General features: G+C 41.6%; 1 protein-coding gene across 1 annotated transcript in view; it reads left to right on the forward strand.

Moving 5' to 3' along the window:
• SGCD (sarcoglycan delta) overlaps nucleotides 1-21,738 on the forward strand; it is a 910,180-nt gene that overhangs the window by 20,933 nt on the left and 867,509 nt on the right. The gene's annotated exons all lie outside the window — the stretch shown is intronic.

Here is a 21,738-nt window from a genome sequence, read left to right on the forward strand (position 1 = left end):
TCTTTGTTTTGTAGCCTGACTGTCCAAAGGCAATCGGGGATAGTGCAAAGAACTTTGAAGTCAAGCCTATGGCCAACCATTTGACCCTAGGCAAACCACATGATGTCCTCACTTAATGAGACTAGTGGCCTTCCCTATTGAAATTTTATGGGGATTAAATGAGATAATGCACATAATGTCTGTAATAATAATAGTAATAATAATAACCACAACATGAGTTATTTAATTAACACTAAGCACTGTTCTCCCACTTTCCTTCATCTCATTGCCAAAACTGTGACCGAAAGGACCACTTGGTCTTATCTGGTGGAACATAATATCCATTTAACTTCCCCCTGCATTGCCTTATTCTCCACATGCCTTATTCTTTCTATCATAGAGTGATAGATTTCAAAAGTAAATATGATCTGACTAGTTCAAAGGCTCTCCATTGCTCTTAGAAACAGTCTACAAGTTTCTGCATGGCGTGGTCCCTGCTGTTGCCTCAGCCTCATCGGTTATGCCCCCATGGCTCTCATCACTCAAGGCATCCTACCTGTGTAATAATTTCTTTTATGTGTCCTGCTCTGCCTCGCTGTCTCCTTCCCCAGGGGACCCTCACTCAGGCTAGTCTTTCTGCTCAGAGCCTTTTCTCCTATTCCCAGCTGGTGAATACCTACTCATTTTCCAGATTTTTCCTCCTTTCTAGCTACTTCCCTTTTTTTCCTCACCCCTAGACTCCCCAGTCAGGTCTGGTTCCCCCACGCCTGATCTCCTAGTACCATAAATGTCCCCTTCAAAATACTTAGCGCAGTTGTAATTTTATATTGATTTGTATTATTATTTAATCACTCCCCATCTTACCTGCTAGAATGAAAACTCCGTGAAGTCGAGGACTAGGTCTGTATTCCCTGCACCTAGTAGATGCCTTATGATAGCAGACCCCTCAATATTTGTTGAATGAATTAAATTGTGAACAACAGGGAATATTTATTCTCTTTACAGGGAAGCCTTATAACAGCCCTGTGAGGTGGGCATCGTTATTCCTTATGGAAGAGGAACATGCGGTTCAGAGCATTTTTAAAGTCTTTGCCTAATACAACACAGCACGTTGGTAGCGGTCTGTCATTTGCATTCAGGTTGCCTTGCATCTTACCCTGTGCTCTTAACCTCCAGCCTTTGCTGCCTCTTGAAGGACCAAGTGTAAGGGCTCAGTGTGGTTGCTCTTGTTATAGTTAGAAACTGTCTCATTCCGACTACCTCTCTTTGTCTCGTTTGTTTGCCTGCAGAATACGGGAGTTTTATCGAACCCTTCTGTAATTCAGGGTCAAACATTATTGAGTGTGTTAAGGATCAGACTTTATACTATGTAACTTTAGGAGTGAAATCGCTACACACTTTCTCACATTTGCACACAAAATTGCACACAAGATTCTTTCTCATTGCAATATGTGTAAAGGACTATGAGAATTTACGAGAAAGCCTGCCGAACTCTGGGAACAGGAGCCGATGAGAGGCTTCACTGAGGGAGTGATGTTTTGATGGGAATGTCTGTCATTTCCCAGGAGACTGTGAGGTCCTCAAGACCACGGACAGGTTTCCTTTTGTGAATTCACTTCTCAATTGTTGGAGGCATATAGTTCCCAGTGTGCCTCTGTGTAGAGAGGTGCTTTTATTCCTTAGGTACAAATATGTACAAATATGTATAATGCAGGAATCACCATTGTCTGCCCAAGGTCTAGATTCACTGCCTCTCCCACCCATCCCTAAGTGCGTATCTTTTGGCCCACATCATATTTAAAATGGTTTTGGGTTGACATGTTTTTAGGCAGAGTTCCCCCTAAATGCCTACCACTTTGCCATAGTCCCCCCCCCCCCATACCCTGCTATCTTGCACTAATGTGATTCACTCATTGATAATAATTACTTGGTCCCTTTCAAGTTTGCAGACCATCTATGAGATACCAGGGTAGAATCCTTCTTGGATCAGGAAGCAAGCAACATATTCTGGAAAAAGCACTGAACTAGCCTTTGGAATCCCAAGCTTGCTCTTGACCTAACGTGGCATTGAGTACTTCTCTGATCGTCTTTTTCCTCCTCTCTGAACTGAGAATAGCAACCCCTGTTCTGTCTTTCTCATGGAGATGTTGTGAAAACCAAATGAGATAATGGGCATGAGAACATTGATTAAATGGAGAAATGTTGTTCAAGTGTCAGAGGCTATAATTAAGAGTGAGTGCGGCTTCAGACAGAGCAGGCTGGCCATGGACAGCCTGCCCTATAATTTTTGGCACCCACCACAGAAAGAGGACTAATTAAAAGGGCAAGAGTTACAGATTATGACACACAGGCACAGAGGGAGAAGATCCCCTGCTTGCAATCACCAGCATGAGGGAGTAGGAGAGAGGAGGTAATATTAGTTTGAATGGAGTCCCAGAGAACGATACAATTATGCAGATAATCGCGCTGCATTGTATCGTGTCATTCTGGAGCAGTATGTTACGGCATCCATTATAGAGTGGACCATTAAACATTCTATTTTTAAACCACTTCATAGTGTTAAAAAAACTTTATTCAAAAGTGAGCTTCATTTATTTTTTTCAACAGACAAGAGAGGGGAAATGTAGTTTTCCTAGCCTTAATTTATAACTGAAAGTTTATCGATAATGCATTTCATTTCATAAGGCTTAATTTCATGCCTAGTAGTAGTCACAGAGTTGTCTGCTGATGATTTATGCACTTGTAATTATTTCTAACCTCCTACTTGTAATTCTCCCTCGACTTTGTGCCTTTGATGTCTTTCTAGATACAATTTTTGGCTTATTGTCAGCCCAATTTTGCAGCCATGAAAGCTGGCGAGGATCCAGAGAAGTGGGTGACATACAGCCACCCCCTCTGAACTGTGATGGGGACACACATTAACCTTTGTCTCTTCAAGGCGGAGAGACTGCTGAGGCCCATGAGCCCTTGTTGCTACCTTTCCATACAACTTGGTGTATTTTCTTTGTGAGTCACCATGAGATGTTATCATAGCTCATGGAGAAACGTTATTAACTTTAATTTTCCAGAATTGAGTGCTCTATGAGACACTGAATCAAGCTGCATTCTCCTAGCTGGTAAACACATTTATTAAAACAAAAAGATGCGTAACTTACTGTGCCCTACCTGGACGGATTCACATAAACCATGAAAATAACATTCTCATAACCTGGGACTCGATATTTTATTTTGTTTCTGTTTGTACTGTTCCAAGACCAATTCTGTGAGACTAATAGAACTATCAGACCTCTCCAATCTAACATCATAAAACATTTTATCGTGGAGTCACTTAATTTGTGGGGGAAACATAGTTGGCGCTTCCCTGTAAATCCGGGGATCATCCAGCTTGCAGGCATAGCTGAGTGGGTTCTAGCTAGTGCATAGTGATTGGTAAATTAAAAAGGACTCTCAGGGTTCTTTAATTTATGACAAGAATTGCACTGTGCCTTTCTTTTCCTCTTGTGTTCATGGGCATGCCCTTGCGTAGGCCGGGTCCTTCTGCGTTCCGGTAACCCTGACAATATTTCTGAGAACACACTGATTCCCTTTTACACAACTTTTTTTTTTTTTTTTTTTTTTTTTTTTTTTTACTGCCATTTCCCCACCTCCGGACTGTGAATTACTCAGGAGCTGGCACTCAGTTCGTTAATGTTTATGGTCCTAATAGGAGCAGAGTGCTGGGTAGATAGTTGGTGTGAAATTGATGGTGGTGAAATACAGCGATGGTGTTTGTCTTTTTCCTTTTCATAGTCACAGTGGGGGGGAAAAAAAAACCAAACAATTAGAACTACAGTTTGGTGATCTCAGTTTAGAGATAACTTTCACCACCTGGCTGCAATTCGCATCTTGCCATTCGTTAGATTACAAAGTGTGTATATAGTGATTAAGAGTGGGGTTTCTGGAGCCAACCATGTCTGGGTTCAGGCACCCCTTCTGGCGCCTACCAGCTGTGTGACCTTGTGAACTCCACTGCCTCCGTTTTCTCATCTCTAAAATGGGGGCAGCAGTAATAAAGAACGCTGATCTCCTTAGGTAAAACAACCCTAAGCAGTCTCAGATCAGCATGCAGAAGTGTGAGTGGATTGAGGCACTTACTGAGAAATGGAGCGTGCTGTTTCAGACACATGAGAAAATTACATGGAGGTCCAGAAAGGGGGAGGGGAGTTCAGGCTGTACTTGGAATGAGACTTATTTTTATTAGAAAAAACTCTTGCCTTATTACTAGATGATAGTCTTTTATTGAACAGGTTGGTCTTTCCTCCTCTTCCTATTTCCCCCTGGGTGGATGCCCCCCCCCACTGTGGGGGGAAGTACCCCCCCCAATTGTTGATATGTTGGCCAATAAAAGAGATATACTGCGAATGTCACATGAAGCCTGGTCAACTTCAACAGGTACGCCTGGAGTTGCCCCAGGGATCCAGTGGGATTAGGTTTACACTAAAGTTTCCAGCACATAGTTAACCATTCAGTTAGCATTTGCCATTGTATTTATCACTGTGTCCCGTCTACAGGTGCAACTGTACGTGACTAGAATGGGTATATAAGCATCACTGGTTTATGAGAAATGCAGAGCATTTTTTAGGCATAGCTCATTAACATTAACCACATTCTTGAGAAGCTGTCCAAAGAACGGCATTTACCTCACCTGGAATGGCAGCTCTGAAAGCTTAGCCAAGTTGGTCATGAGTTGGACACACGGTGAGGGGAAGATGTCCACCACAGAGATGACGAAGGTGTAGAATCAAACTGACCCTTCCTCAGAACATCTCAGACCTGTTACATCTCGGGTTTCTGGGGTAAATGCCAGAGTGCCAGAGCTGGATGTGCGTGTCTTTTCTGCGGGATGTCGTGCCTGACACCAGGGCTGTCTGCCACCTGTGGACTGCAGGCTGAGGTGGAAGGCCATGTGGGATGGATGGCGCTTGGCTCCTCCCTGGGGCTTCTGACATGGGGTTGTGTATTCTGACTCAGTTTCTAAGCAGGTAAGTAGACAACATTCTGGGCTGGGACACAGGAAACCTAGGTTGAAGTTGAAGTAATAAGAAAAAGGTTATATAATCATGGAAAGCTTATTGCTGGAAGGCAAATCAAGGGCTTATTACGTCTGCAGTAACAACGAGGTAGTATTTATCGAGTATCTACTATAGGGTAGGCGCTGCACTAAATGATTTTCATATATTACAACTTATTTAATTCTTGTAATAGTCCTGCAAATTAAACGATATTTTACCCATCTTCCTATGTTCCAGATACATGCTGAAGGTTTTGTATATATTACCCCATTTAATCTTTATAACTGTCAGTGGGGCTGCTGATATTGAACTTGGAAATGGAAAGACTAAACCTTGGAGCGCTCAGGTGACTCATTCAGTCACAAATAGTGACTAAATGGCAGAGCCCAGGTGGTGAAATCAAGTGTCTCTGAGAGCAAAACACAAACACTGCTGTCTCCTGTCTTATCTTTTGCTTACTGTGGGTAACACCAACGCCTGTAAGGAACACACCCCGAGTTGTACAGGATGTTGGGTGGGTCTTCTTCAGGATCTGAGCTCTTTCCATATCCTTAAACTCTCTGTGTAGACGTGCATGACCTCCAGAGGCCATCCAGCTCTGGGCCGGTGTTGTATGTCTGCTCCTAACTCAGCTGTTTAGTCTTCTTCTTTTTTTATTTTCTTTTTTTTAAAAAGAAGGAATTATTTTTCTTTCTTTTTTTAAATTTTTATTTATTTATTTATTTATTTATTTATTTATTTATTTATTTTTGATGTAAAGTTCGATGATTCATTAGTTGTGTATAACACCCAGTGCACCATGCAATACGTGCCCTCCTTACTACCCATCACCGGTCTATCCCATTCCCCCACCCCCTCCCCTCCGAAGCCCTCAGTTTGTTTTTCAGAGTTCATAGTCTCTCATGTTTCATTCCCCCTTCTGATTACCCCCCCTTTCTTTATCCCTTTCTTCCCCTACTGATCTTCCTAGTTTTTATGTTCCATAGATGAGAGAAACCATATGATAATTGTCTTCCTCTGCTTTACTTATTTCACTTAGCATTATCTCCTCCAGTGCCGTCCATGTTGCAGCAAATGTTGAGAAATCGTTCTTTTTGATAGCTGAGTAATATTCCATTGTATATGTGGACCACAACTTCTTAATCCAGTCATCTGTTGAAGGGCATTTCGGCTCCTTCCACGATTTAGCTATTGTGAACAGAGCTGCTATGAACATTGGGGTGCATATGGCCCTTCTCTTCACTAGCTGTTTAGTCTTCTAGGTGAACACATTGAATTGAAGTTCCCTGTAATGTTTAGTTTTGTTCAGAGTTATGCGTAGAGCCAGGATAAAACATCCATGATAAAATGACTTTCTTGATCGCTAATCACCTCTGCAGATGTGTGCTTACCCCTGACTTTACTATCTCCATACTCTGTTGCCAGGGGAAGGACAGTCTCTGTATTGACGCTGATCCAAGTCATGGAAAATTCTATTGCTACAGGAGTGAATGTGCAAGAAGATAATTTGCAAGCACAGTTTCTCATTTCATGTGGTCTAGAGTGATTGTGGCTTTTTTTTTCTCTCTCCTATGGATATGTTCAATTCTGGAAGGCTAATAGCCTTCTATTTTATGCTTTCATTGTCTTCAGGGAAGTTGGTGGTCACTTTACTGTGGTATTTGGTCATGGGGCTGTGGTTGAGAAACTTTCCAAGATGTGATGAAGTCTCCAACTTGTGCAAAACTTTCTTGAACTGAATTTGCATTGTACCATTTACACATTAACCTTGGAGGGGAAAATAGTTTCAGTGTCATAGCCAAGGGTCTGAAATTAATATTTTAGTTATGTGTAATACAGAGCATGCCTGTGTTACAAGTGATTTGTATTGCCTGTCTCTCTGTCCTGTCTTCTGCCTCTTTTCCTCTCTGGTGCTTATTATTTTACTTTCCTCTTCTTCCTTTCAGAATGCAACACATTTGTCACAGGTTATAATGTTGCAAAATAATGATGCTTGTATTTATTAATTATGTAGGACTTTCTGGAAATCCATAGTATTGGTGCCTAGGCCTGTGTACAAGAGTGCATGTGGACAAGGGTGCCATATTCTTGGAATCATAAGTCAGCAGTGTGCGTATTTCACTGACAAGAATAATTATGGTGAGATGTTCACCATCAGGAAGTAAATGACTAAATATATTATTAATTAGTAAAGTGCTGTATTTTAATGCACACTCTTGCCTTTTTACCTTCTTCTGAACCCGGTGGAGAGGTCATCTGGTTTCAGCTCCCAGCTCTTTGTTGACCTCCAGACCTTAGTTGCCCTCAAGTTATTTCTCATCTGTTATAAAATTCATTGAATCAACAGCTTCTAAGCCATTGGCTGTGCTGCCAGGACCCAAGGAAACTTCTGTGAGGTAACTGCTGTCATGTCTGCGTACATAATTTCATCAATCTGCTTTAAGGCAAAGCACCTTCTGGGAACTGACCCAGGAGCACTTCCCGTCATGCTCTTCAGCATCATCTCCGTCGCCTCTCTGTCATCCTCTCCATCATCACCACCACCACCACCACCACCACCAGCATCGTGATATCCATGTCTGCTGATTACTGAGCCCTTTTTATGTACCACACATGGTGCTAAGTACCTTTCCTAGCTATGTCATTCTGCAGAACACATATTAATCTTCCCACTTTCCAGATGAGACAGCTGAGTCTCAGGAAAGTGAAATTACTTGAGCAAGTCCAAACAGTGACTAGATGGCTGAGCCGGGATGGGACATCTCTTGTGTTTGGTTCCGAAGTCTATGCCAAGGTGTCACTGTATAATTACACTATTCATCTTCCTCCTGACTGTCCCCTTCCCTTTCCTGGGTACACCTGGGCTTGTTGAGGAGGGACAAAACAAATCTAAGGCCTGACAACTGTGAAAGAATGCTGTCTAGCTCATGCACATCCCAGCTGGTGGAGATGTGCAAGTCGCATCTGGATTATAGGTACCCCATCTGAAAAAAAAAAAAAAAGATATTTGAATGAAATGATGCTTAATGTCCTTTCCCATAAAAATTTTGGTGATTTTTCTGACCTCTGTGCTAACCCATTATAAAAAACAACAGTAATATCTTTGATTTTCCTAAAATTGCTCTCTGATAGTACTAACATTATCAGCTATGGTACTTTACAGTTTGCAGTGCACCTTTGCTTATTTTAATAATAATAATAATAGTAAGCATCATAACAGGTATCACCTCTGTAGCACTTACTGTGTGCCAAGGACTCATTTCATCTTCACGGAGGCTCTAACGGTTGCTTTTCACCTGTATCACTTTCTCGAAACCTACCTGTGTATCATGATACAGTTCACTGTGTTACAGCAGTCCTTCCAGTACTTAATTCTTTATGTCCTCTGTTTCCAACTGTGTCGCAGCAATGTGTATTTCCTCAGGCGTCAGCAATACCCTGCCTGAGTCGGTGAATGAGATTCATATTGTCAGGAGCAAAGCCAAGGTGGAGGAACGTTGTTGATGTGTGGTTTCCCCTTGCCCCGCCTTCCCGCAGACCCTGTTGGTGGGGCGGCGGAATGGGCACGCTGGGCTTGCATAACTGGTGCTGAGAGGAGAATGTGCCAGAGCAGAAGTCTCCTGCCTCGCATTTGTTTCAGAGCGGTAGAATTGATCCTTGTTCTTTTTTCTTTAGTTTTGCTTTGTGGTCATTTAATTATTCAATTAAACTCTCTTGTAATTGGGATTAAAATTGTTGTAACTGGCCCTCGTTTGTGATCATCTTGCTCTTTGAAGGCATGAGAGTACTGAACTTTCTGATCTCGGGGCTGAAGGAATCACCATGGAGCCAGAATGTTAATTCTCAACCTGGGCGGCTGGCTTCTTAGAGAGTAAGAGGGAGGAGGGGCTGCCAACTGATGAAGAGACTCATATGCAAATTCTAAAAATGATGTTATAGCCAAGAAATGAGAAACAATGATTAGAGTTTTGTTAGCCAAGCTATAGAGTTAAGCTTTGTAAAATCTTCTTGATGGGTAGAGCATAAAAGTTAGGTATTCCCAACCAGAGGTGTTCCTCTCTCTAGGTTGGAATTTCAGAATGTCAGTGATGTGATGAGTTACATCTCCATTCAGGAGACATATGCAAAGTTATTCTCAGAAGCATCATTTGTAATAGCAGAATCAAACAGAACTGGGGGAAAAAAGACCCATCAGAGGAAGGGTGACTGAATTTAGTCAGTGGGCCGTCATAGAGTGGGGTATCACCATGCCACTGATGTGAAGGAACAGCGGTGCGGATAGTGGAAGATCTCCAACATGTATTTCAAGTTAAAACAACAAGACGAGGAGCGCCTGGGTGGCTCAGTTGTTAAGTGTCTGCCTTCGGCTCAGGGCGTGATCCTGGCGTTCTGGGATCGAGCCCCACATCAGGCTCCTCCGCTGGGAGCCTGCTTCTTCCTCTCCCCCTCCCCCTGCTTGTGTTCCCTCTCTCGCTGGCTGTCTCTCTGTCTCTGTCAAATAAATAAATAAATAAAATCTTTAAAAAAAAAAAAAACAAACAACAAGACGAAGGGCCCGGTGAATAGTGTTAAAAAGAAAACCGCAGTTCCCAAATGGTGTCACTTTAAGACCTCAAGTCAGTAAACCAATTAATGCCTAACCTGACTGTAGCTTCAACCCCCTCCCAGAAATGTAACCTTTAACAAGTCAACATGGGAATTTCCTGGTCAGCACTAAGAAATTTACTCAGAGGCCCCTTCCGTTCTGCTTAGGAGGGTGACCTGGCCTAAAACAATGGATTCTTTGCTAATAATTTCTTTTTTTCCACACCTCTCTAGCTTTAAATGCCTTTCCTTTTCTGTAGCCTTTTGGCGCTCTCCTCCACTTGCTAAACAGGCTTGCTGCCTGATTCAAGAATAGATTAATAAAGTCAATTAGATCTTTAAAATTCACTTGGTTGGATTTTTGTTATTTAGCAATAATATGATCCCATTAGGATAAAAACAGCCCCCGAACCTTACAAAAACAATACACATCTCCCTGCCTCTCTGTCTTTCTCAATTATAAACCCTCTCTCCCTTGTGCCATACATGTGCATAGACGTTGCTCTTCTCCTGGAAGAATACATACGAATTAGGCTAGAAAGATTACCTTTGGGGAGAGAGACTACAAGAAGAGAAACTTAAATTTTTCACTTAGTACTTTTTGCTTTTTAAAATTGCCTAATCAGTCATCTAGTTATTTGTTCAACAAATATTTGTTGCAAAGTTACTGTGCCAGGCAGTGTAATGCTCTCTACAACAATGGCAAGATCCCAACCTTCAGAAAGCTAGGTTTACTGAAGAAATAGAGAGTGATAAGAAAACAGAGAAAAGAGAATTCCAGAGAGTTCTAAGAGCTAAGAAGAATAAAAAAAAAATTAAAGACTAATAGGGGGAGGATCATTTTAGGTAGCATAGCCATCTGCTATTGCCCTTAAAATGCTCCATAAAATAAAACAAATAAAACACCCTGACTGATGCTTCACCACAAGCATTTATCCCGTTGCTCAATTCCACTAGTCACCTGTGACTCAGCAGATGTCCATTAGGCATGGCTGGGAAGCTGTGGGTCAGTCGTCTGGATTTGTGGGTTGCAAGTTGAGCTCAGGTCTGCTGTATACTTGTCCACTCTGAGTCTCAGGCTGAAACACAACAGCTACTCTGGGAGGCTCTTTTTGTCTTAGATCACTAGAGTGCAAAAGAGCCGAGCCAACCTGTGCAAGCCCATTGAAGGCCTTTGTTTGCATCATTTCCTGCTCCGGTCCCACTGCCAAAGCAAATCATATGGCGAAACCTAGTGCCAGTGGGGTGGAGAATGATACTCCATTCATGGGGACAGTGCATGGAAGTGAATATGTGCTGCAAAATAATTGACACTGTAAGTCAAGGCCACTGTGATAGTTGAGCTGGAAACAATATCACTGAACATGCTAAGATCTAGGAGTGAGGGTGAGGGGATCTTTCTAGGGAGAGAAAATAATAAGTGCACAGAATTATCATCTAAACTATCAACTGAAATTGATGGATCAGATCATAGGCCATTTTTTAAAAACTTTTCCGTAACAGTAAATGCAAATAAGCGTTCATTCGAAAAGGAATAGTATGAGTTGAAAAAACTCTAAGAAAGACTGAATCTGGAGCCCTTTAGGCTATCTAATTTTCTACATAGGAGAACATTCATGGTCATTAATGTAGCAGGACATGAAATTCAACAATTTGGATTCACCAAGATGCAACTGGGGCCATATGCAGGATTCCAAAGTGGATAACCCCAAATCAGTTGGATGACCATTAAAGCCCCCACACATAAGGAGGGCTAATTTAAAAAACAATAAAAAGATGGTTTTGTGAGGGTTTCCTTCAAAATGTTGTGCTGAGATTCTTAGCACCCACCTACTACCAAGTGGGAGTGGTAGAGGATGTCTCCCTCTCACCTCAAGTCCAGCAGGAAGGTCCTGGGTGTGACTTCACTCCCCTCTTGCGGGGTCAAAGGGGTACAAAGTGCTGGAGCCACATAGAGATCTTGCGGTATGCCCATTGGCCAAGGGTCAGTTAAAAGGATTCCTGTCCAAGCAGAAGGACCAGGGTGAAGGGACCCCTACTGGAAGAGGCTGGGATGTCTCCCCAGGGACAGAAGCTAGAGTGGAATGCTCAGCCAGCCGAAGGAAGTCCAGTGGAGGCATCTAGCAGGGAGAAGCCATGACCTTGCCCATGGGAGAGAGAGTCCGCTTTAAAAATCTGCCAGGTGCAGGGAACAGGAAGTCATCAAAGGACAGTACAATCCATGGCAGAGTTTTCATCCCTCTTAACTCTCCCAGTTCCTCCCAAATAGACTTCAAATAGGTCATATGCAGCTGCTACTGGAAGGGAAGTAGGTAAGCAAGAGGGGAAAGAAGCCAAGGGCAACCACAACCCATTCTCAAAGGCAGATGGCCCATCCACAGCAGGCTGTGGCTGGTGGTGGCAGGGAGAGAGACCCTACCTTTGAGAGAAGAATGAAATATGTGTGCTACACCATGCTTGCTAATTTCTCAGTCAAGACTGGTATATTGAGTTAGAGTGGTAAAGCTTTCTAAGAATGGTCAGAAAATGTCGCTGGACTGCTTATATTTTTATCCAGCATAGCGCTTCAGCTAAACCACAGAGAAAATTTTAGGGGCAGTGGCAGTCTAAAATAATTTGCTTTTATGATTACATTTTTTGAATCTTGTCCAATCTACTGGTTGCATTCACGTTTATTAAAAGCTAGAGATTGAAGCATTGTGTTAAGAGTTTTTTATAGATATTAACTCATTCCCACAAACTCTGTAAGGTAATTATGCCCATTTTACAGATGAGCACAATTGAAGCCAAGGGGATAGTAAGTGATTGTCCAAGGTCAAAGTATAATAAATGTCAAAGCCTGGGATTCAGCTCACATCCAGTCCATCTGATTCCAGAGTCTGCGTTATTAGTGGATCTGCTTTCTTTCCCTCTTGGGGAGTGACTATACTCACCCAGCTCCCTCTCCCTCCTCCAGCCAGGCAGGCCCAGCTTCTGCAGGTGTGGCTTAGGGCATGGTTTCGGTCTTCACCTATCCTGCTCACTCTCTTGACCTCATTCCCATTAGTCATGTGTGGCCCCTGTGCATGCGTGAATGCTAAAAATTGTATTTGATCGCATACATGTGTGACTTGGCGGATGCTTCCGTAACTGACCATCAGCCGTTGCACGAAAGTAGGCGCGGACCTGCTGGAGGCACTTTGCAGGGATCTCCGGCTGTGATTTCCACAGGAGTGGCTGAGGCAGACCCTCCATGTGGCACCCCGTGCAAGGCATAGCAATTGCCTCCTTATGCAGATCTCCGGTTCCTTGAATTTTATGAGATGGAGTGAGAATTTGGTAGTGGCAGAGCATTAAAACGACGACAGCAGCAGCTCTCTTTCCCAAAAAACTTGCTAATAATACTGGAGATCGTTTTACTGTGTGGCCCGGCATGCATTCACTGGCTTACACATTTGTCCACGCGTTCATTCATGCCGTGGCTGCTGGGGGAGCGTCCACTCTGCCTCGGACACTGAGATACAGTCAGGGTAAGGGGAGTTCCCTGTTTCCGGGGAGCTCAGAATCCAGCCTGGGAAGCAGGTAAGTAAGTCAGTTGTCATGCTGTAGTGGAAAAAGTACTGAATTCAGGTGTGAACCAAAGGCCGAGAGAGCACTCAGGAGCAGATAACTGGGAGAGTTCGGAAGGTCAGACTGTGTTAGTCATGGTGTTGGGCCTAAATTAGAAAACCAAAAAAAAAAAAAGAAAAAAAAGAAAAATTGTGAGAGGCCCTCCTTTCAAGTTCTGCCTTTGTTTTAAGGAAAACTGTTTATCTCCTGAAGGGCTGGGGTGATGAATGACCTATCTTTTGTACTGAAAGAGCTCTTTGACCTTGAAGTGAATCACTCCAGAAATTCCTCTTGATTTGCATGTTGTCCTTTCATAAAGGAAAGCTTGAGTTGCTGGGCCCGAGGCTGTGTCCCTGAGGCCCTTAGCTCTGCTGACTCTCCTGTAGTGCTTTCCGGAAAGATGGACCCGTTGATGACTTCTACCATGTGCTTGCAGAAATAAGTCAAATAGTTGCATGAAAACATGTATTCAAAGGTGTTCACTGAGGTATTGCTTATAATAATAACACATGGGGGCACCTGGGTGGCTCACTCAGTTAAGCAGCTGCCTTTGGCTTGGGTCATGGCCCCAGGGTCCTGGGATCGAGTCCTGCATCAGGCTCCCTCTGCATCAGGCTCCCTGCTCAGCGGGGAGCCTGCTTCTCCCTCTCCTCTGCCCCCACTTGTGATCTCTCTCTGTCTCTCTCAAATAAATAAATGAAAAAAATCTTTAAAGAATAATAGTTGCAAATGAAACTATAATAAATATCCACCAATAAGAGATTGACTAAATACATTAAAGACAACACCATAATGAAATACCAGACTGTCCCTTTAAAAAGATGAGTAGGATCTGTATATATTAACCAGGAAGAGTGTTCACAATACATAAAGTAAAAAAAAAAAAAAAAAAAAGATATAGAGCAGCTTATAGAACTGCATATAATATTATCTTGTTTGGTTTTTTTTTTAAATGAATGAATATATGCACAAAAAGTCTACTGGGATGGATTCCAAGCTGGGAACAGAGGCAATTGTAGAGGAGGTGGTCTGTGAGATGCCTGGAAGGGGATTCACTTTCTCTTTTAAGCACATCTGTATTTTGTGCATTTTTAATTATTTTTATAAAGAGCCAAAAAACTAAAGGCATATTCAGTTGCAGAAAGAAAAAAAAAGGGAAATTTAGAAGAGAGACTTGTATAGCAGAAGGAAAACATGGCTGTGGGTGACAAACTCATGGAGTCTGGTTCTTCTATATGGCTTTAAATGGTAGCCAGTTAGGCCGGTGGTGGGTATTAGGGAGGGCAATCGCATGGAGCACTGGGTGTTATACGCAAATAATGAATCATGGAACTCTACATCAAAAACTAAGGATGTACTGTATGGTGACTAACATAACATAATAAAAAATTAAAAAAAAAATAAATGGTAGCCGGTGTTGAACCCACCATCTCTCACCTCTAACCTGAAACCTTCACTCTTCCCAGATTCTCCAGTTTTCAGCTTTAGTGTAGCCCTGTAAGAATCTGCTTCTCCTTATTCTCTTGCTTTCAATTCTCCTGTCCAGACCTAGGCAGAGCTAAGGGAGACAAGCAGATACAAGTACCACTTGGGAGAAGTCCCGGGAAGAGAAGGAACATGGGGCTGAGAAGGAGAATAACAGTGGTGACAGTGGGGTGGGAGGAGAGAGGGCGTAATTTGGAGAAAGTTGCATTTAAGTCCCACCTCAAGAATAGGAAGGAGCCAGCCAGCCATGGCGTGAGTGGGAGTAGAACATTCCAGGCAGATGGAATATCAAGTAGGAGTATATTCAAAGTTCCTGAAGCAAGAAAATGCTTGGCTGCACCAGGATCTGAAATAGGACTTCAGAGGAAGGAGGTTGAGGAAGAGAGTGGCAGAAGATGCTGGGAAGGTGGGAGTCTTCAAAGTCAGGCCCTAAAGGTCATGTAATGAATTTGGATTTCAGTCCAGTGCAGTGCTGTTCAAGGGTTTTAAGCGGGGAGGTGAGATGATAAATCCCGTTTATCCCTTCCTGCATATTCCCCTCAGCACCTGTCACAATGTCCTGCATATAATTGTTGCTCAGTGAGTACTTGTTGCCATATCGAGTGATGTGCCTGTGATTGATTATAGAATTAGTCGCACTTCAGCAGGGGATGAATTTAGTTCTCTTTATCAGTTTTTATCCAGCAAGCTAGATAAGTTCATAAAAAGGTAACTTTCCTGGTAATCTCCTATTTTCGGTTCATTAATCATATACTGAATGATGGCTCTGGCTTTGCTTTAAAAAACTGCAAAATGATCTCTTAAGTATTCTGGATATTTGAACTTTCATTTAAATCCCATGGAGCAGTTCTTAAGTTTTTCTTTAGTAAAAGGCATTTAAATTTTTGACGTAGAAAATCATGGGAGTGCTGCTGTATTCTGAACCACACAAGGTGTGTTTGCTGGTGGTTTAGAACATGGGTGGATCCTGGCAACTTGTGGATGAAGAAATGAGGTCCAGAGGGTCAAAGTCCCTGTCCAAAGGCATCCAGGTAGTTAAAACATTCCGATTTCCTGCATCGCTACCATGCTCTGCCATGTTGCTACTCTCAGATGGGAGTGTTCGTCTTTCTCGAGATTCATCTGTAATGTGGTATCGTGTTGATAAGCACAATGCCTGGTAAATATTTGTATTATGCCCCTTAGAAGATAGCTTGAAAACCTATTCACTATGAAGAAATAATTTGAGAAATTTGCTCTTCTTTACTTCGTGGTTAAGGACATGGATGAGTCAGGAGTTTCTTTGTTCCAGGAGATAGAAACCAAATTCAAAATCAGGACTATACTGGTGTACATTGGTAAGCCATGGGAGGCAGAGCTGGCCTTGGGTACTGCAGGGTCCCCAGCACTTCAGGACTTGCCCTCTCTGGCTCTCGCTTCTGCCTGGGAAAAGGGTGCTGTTTGTTTGGACCAATGAATAGAGAGGGAGAGGGGAGCAATTCACTGCCATGGAAGAGGAAAGTGCTGCTTCCAGGGGAACAGACACAGCCTAAGTGTTGGCGACTCCATATTGTAAAGACTAACTGTTTGGACTAAGAATCATGATAGCAGCTTTCTGTGTAACACTTTGATATTTCCAAATGCTTTTGTGTATAGTGTCTCATTGTATCTTCATGAAAACCCAGTAGGTTTCCGGGAGGGACAGCAGTTTGGCTGGAGAGAAGTAAGTGAGGGAAGAGTGGCCGCAGATAAAGTCAAAAGGATGTAAGAAGAGCCAGATCGTGTTGGCTGCAGCAGAGGCAGGTGGGAGCGTAGGTCTACGTCCAGAATCCATGCTTTTCCTCACATGTTGTTTTGTAAACCCTCCGCTGTAGCCACTTCTTTTCAAGTGCACAATTGATTTTTAGAAACAGGTGTTTTTTTGGAGTCAAGTCTTCAAGATACGGTAGATAACCGAGATAGGTAACAAGTTATTGACTCTGGTTTTCTGAAGTTCCTGCATTTATGTGTTGATTTCTTTCACAAACATTTTTAATGCCTGTTATGTTCCCGGCATAGTAGTAAGTATTTAGGATTCAAAGGTGACTAGGGCATAGTCATTGCCCAGGAGAGACCTCCAAGTAGTTAGGGAAACAGATGCATAAACAAGTGATTATACCAGATTATACCATTAGCATAACTGCTAATGATACTCTGTCCCAAGGTGGTGCATGGTACAAAAACCAGGGAGCTTGTCTAGGGGTAGTCAAAGAAAACCTACTGAAGGAGCCAACATTTAGATTGAGTCTTGAAGAACATGTAAGATTTAATGCCTTTTTCTGGGTCTTGGGGTTAGTAAATGGAAGAGGGATACTGCTAGCCAGGGAACAGCATGTGCAAAGGCAGGCAGCAGGAAAGGAGATCATGTGACCAAAGCATGGGATGTGGGTGGTACAAAAATAGAATGAGTGTAATCCTGTCTCCTCACCATAGAGTCAACTTTAAAGATTACAACAGGCACATGGATGATGGGCTTCTAGAATGCTTGATAAAAATTGGACTCCTTTATAATTATGCTTTAACTCTCAAGTTTTCAGCTTCTGTTTTGAGTGCATTTTGCCATAAAGTTAACATGTAAGGATGGAAAGAGACACAGAGTAACTTTTCTTCAAACTCCAGGATGTTGGGTTTTCACTTTGCTCAAAATCCTGGGTCACTTCCAAGGGTATTTTTGTGCTTTTGGAAGTTAGCCTTTTAGCTTTTTTAGAGGATTGTTGTGGTAGAAAGCTCTTCTCACAATTTTCACATAGTTCATACCCAATCTGTAAATGAACTTTCTCAGTTAGGGGTCATCTGGGTGCTTTGTAACATTCTCATTAAAAATAAGAGCAGAAATCAAACAACAGGGGCCATTTTTTCTCTGTCTGTTGTTGTTTCCTGTGGCTGTTTTAAGGCACCATCAAAACTTAGGGGTTTAAAACAGCACAAATGGACTCTCTTCCAGTTTCACAGGTCAGAAGTCCAAATTCAGTTTCACTGAGCTAAAGTGAAGGTGTCAGTAGGGCTGGTTTCTTCCAGATACTCAGAGGGGGAAATTTGATGACCTGTGATTACTTTTGAATCTAGTGGGCACCTGTATTCCTTGGCTTATGTTCTCTTCCTCCATTCAAGACACATCACTGTAATCTTTGATTCCATTGCCACATGGCCTTCTCTTTTGACCCTTGTCAAAAGACCTTTGACTCTTGTGATTGTATTAGACCCACCCAGGTGATCCATGATAATCTCCCCATCTCTAGATCCTTAACTTGATATGTCTGCAAAATCCCTTTTAGCGTGTAAGGTCATATTCACAGGTTTCAGGGATTAGATAAAGGACATTTTTGGAGGTTATCATTTCAGCCTGCCAAGGTCCCCTACCAGCTTATGAATCTTTTGATTGTAGCAGTTTTCCTGTTACCTTCTTGACCATATTGAAGCCATGCACATGTCTGTGGTTGAAAGTTTGTGTACAATTTTTTTTTTCGTTTGCATCTAAGTGCTTTTGGATTTATTGTGTAGAACAATGCAAATAAGAAATTTAATGATTGAAAATATTGTTTGTAAGAGTTTCTCTTTTTTAAAAGATTTTATTTCTTATTTTGGAGAGAGGGAGAGACAGAGACAGAGAGAGAGAGAGTGCATGCACACAAGTGGAAGGGGGCAGAGGGAGAGGTAAAGAATCTCAGGCGAACTCCATGCTGAGTGTAGAGCCTGATGCAGGGCTCAATCTCATGACCCTGAGATCATGACCTGAGCTGCAACTAAGAGCTTAAACAACTGAGCCACCAAGGTGCTCCTGCTTGTAAGAGTTTCTTAAGACTTGCTTGAAAATGAAGATATTACTTAGTATGGGGATACTTTACTAACTTTAGAGAGAGAATAATGTTTACTTTTAAAGAACTAGAGTGACCCACCATGTTTATTTACCCAACAAATATGAAAACACTAATTCAAAAAAAACATATGTACTCCTATGTTTATCGTAATGTTATTTACAATAATCAAAATATGGAAGCAACCCAGATTTCCACTGATAGAGGAATGCATAAAGAAGGTGTGGTACACACACACACACACACACACACACACACACACACACCATGGAATATTACTCAACCCTAAAAAACAATGAGAGGTTGCCATTTGTGACAATGTGGGTGGACCAGAGGGTATTTAGCTGAGTGAAGTAAGTCAAACAGATAAAGACAAACACCATATCATTGCACTTGTATGTGGGATCTAAAACAAACAAACAAAGGAACAACAGCAACAGAAAAACAGAAACAGATTCATAAATAAAGTGGACAAACTGGTGGTTGCCAGAGGGGAATGGGGGATGGGTTAAATAGTTGGGGAGGGGATAGGTGAAATAGGCGGTTGGGTGAAATAGGTGATAGGAATTAAAAGGTATAAACTTCCAGTATTAAATAAAGAAGTCATAAGGATAAAAAGTGCAGCATAGGGAAGATAGTCCATAATACTGTAATAGCTTTGCATGGTAACAGATGGTAACTACACTTACCCTGATGAGCATTGTATAGTGTATAAAATTGTTCCATTACACCTGAAACCCATGTAACATTGCATGTCAACTGCACTTCAATAATAAATTAAAAAAAAAGAATTAGAGTGATTGATTTCTCATGATTCTCCATGATGTCTTACTTCATATCTCTTTTAGGGTACCCACTCTATCTTATGTTAAAGCTGTTTATATACATGATTTATCTCCTTACTAGACTGTAAGCTGCTTGGAGACAGAGCCCTTTTTTGATTTATCAGTGTATCTCATAGAGCACATAGCCTACCTAAAATATAATTAGGTGCTTTGCATGTGTTAACGTTTTTAATACTCATGAAAACCTGAGACAGAGGCTCAGAGAAGATACATAACTTGTCCCAGATTAGGCAGTTAATAAGATACGGTGTTAATATTCCAACCCACTCTGACTGCTGCACTCATGCTTTTATCAACTCCATTATGTTCCTCTTTATATTGCACTAAAGTATATGCTGAATGAGTAATAATTATTGCTATGTAGCTAGCACAGCACTTTCACATACATTAGATTATTAGATCCCCATTTAAAAAAAAAAGGCATGCAACAATTACCTGCTTCTTTATTTTAGAGATGAGCAAACAGGCTCAGAGTGGTCAAGTGTGTTCACTCATTTGATCTTCATTCATTAAACAGACATTCTCTGTACCTCCATGAGGTGCTAATGTTGGGCAAGGCCTTGGGAAACAGTGGTAAACAGAGAGAAAAGTCTGTATCCTCAGGGAATTTATGTTGCTCTGGGGAGTCCAGTATTACCTGTGCCATGACTCTTCCCCAGGAGAAGTAGGGTTTGTAGAATAGATAATAGGAGGCCATCAAATCTATGGCATCACAAAAGGTTCTCTAAACAGGGTATATTAATCAATGAACTTTTGCTTTTCCAGTAACAGAAACTCTATTTAAAATAGCTAAAACTCTCAGGTATATATTGGCTCATATTGCTGAAAAAAATCTGTGCATAAAAACTAGCTTCTAGATTAGCTATGGAAGTTTATATGATGCTATTAAAACTCTGTGTTGGATTTATTCTTCATCCCTGGTTACAAAGATGGCTACTAGGCAGTGAGATGTTTTTATTTTTCTTACTGTTAGAGACCCAGAAGTAAAGAGGGCAATTCTTTTTTTGATAGCTCCTGGAAACATATTTCTTTAGGAGGACTCAATTTGGCTCTATTTGGACCACATGTTCAAATATGATGATGGCCCAGGGTTCAAGGTACTCTGATTGGCTGGATGGCGAAATGTGGCTATTTCTCCTCCGTGGAGAAATCAAGTTTCATGCTTGATATTGGGGAGGGACAGTTTTCTGAAGGGCAAATTTATTAAGCAGATCAAATTAACAGGTATACCCTACAGGGTCACATAGTTAGTACAGGCAGTTATGCAATACCATGAACTACGTGTTTCTCGAAATCAGCACACTATGCAAAGTCAAGCAATGAAAACCACAGGGCTTAAGGGAAAAATGGGGTTAGGGACACCACAAACAAACTTTGCTGGTGACACATAAAACAAAAGAAACCTAACAAAAATGGTACCATGACCATGTCCATAAATACTTTAGTAAATACAGCACTTTACCTTGAAAAAGATCTGGAGTTTACTTTTGGTGGTAGACAAAGGATGGGTTCCTCCTTATGAGTTATTGTGAAGTGGTAGAAGGAGGGTAATACAAATTTGCTGTTTTTCGCAGCCTTAAATTCTGGAGCATGTTTTTCTGCTTTTTAGAATAGATCCTTAGAGGCATACATTTATCATTGACACTTGTTTCATCAAATTGAAAATTTGATCCAATGTATAGCTTTCTTCCTTAATTAATTTTGGTAGCATTGCTACAAATTCTTCTCCAGCCCTCTCATCTTCACCTGTGGCTTCACCCAAAAGCTGAGGGTTTTGGAAATTTGCAGAGATGTTTGAAACCACCAAACCTGCCACAACTGGCAAAAGGGGCCGGTTATGTAGGATTTGGCAATTTCTGCATAAGGTCTTCTTATATAGATGGTGCTTTCTCTTTGATCATGAAAAGGGTTGTTTCTGATTTTTTTTCTTTCTTTCTTTCTTTCTTTCTTTCTTTCTTTCTTTCTTTCTTTCTTTCTTTCTTTTTCTGTCTTTCTGTCTTTCTTTGTTATTCATTCTGTATGCTCAATAATCTCTTCAATTCTTCTATTTCTTTAGGCTGTGTCCTTACGGAATTCACAACAGCTGAATTGTTCTAGCCATAAACCTTTTTTGTTTTTCTTTCTCACATTGTCTTTGATGGTCTGCAATCTTGATTTCTTTATGCCCATTGCTCAGGGGAGCAACATATTCTCTTGCTTTCAAATTCTTATTTAGTTTTTACTCAAGATTTAAAATTCTCCTTTTGCATGTACTTCATGGTACTTTTGAATCTGGATACTTTGCGTAAATAGAATATTGAAAGAGTGTTTTTTCATATAGGCAAGTTTACGAGTGTGAAAGAAGAATGAAATACAACATTGTAGGATAATAAA

The sequence above is a fragment of the Ursus arctos genome, unplaced genomic scaffold, assembly GCF_023065955.2.
Source record: "Ursus arctos isolate Adak ecotype North America unplaced genomic scaffold, UrsArc2.0 scaffold_15, whole genome shotgun sequence".
In the NCBI taxonomy this organism is placed as follows: domain Eukaryota; kingdom Metazoa; phylum Chordata; class Mammalia; order Carnivora; family Ursidae; genus Ursus; species Ursus arctos.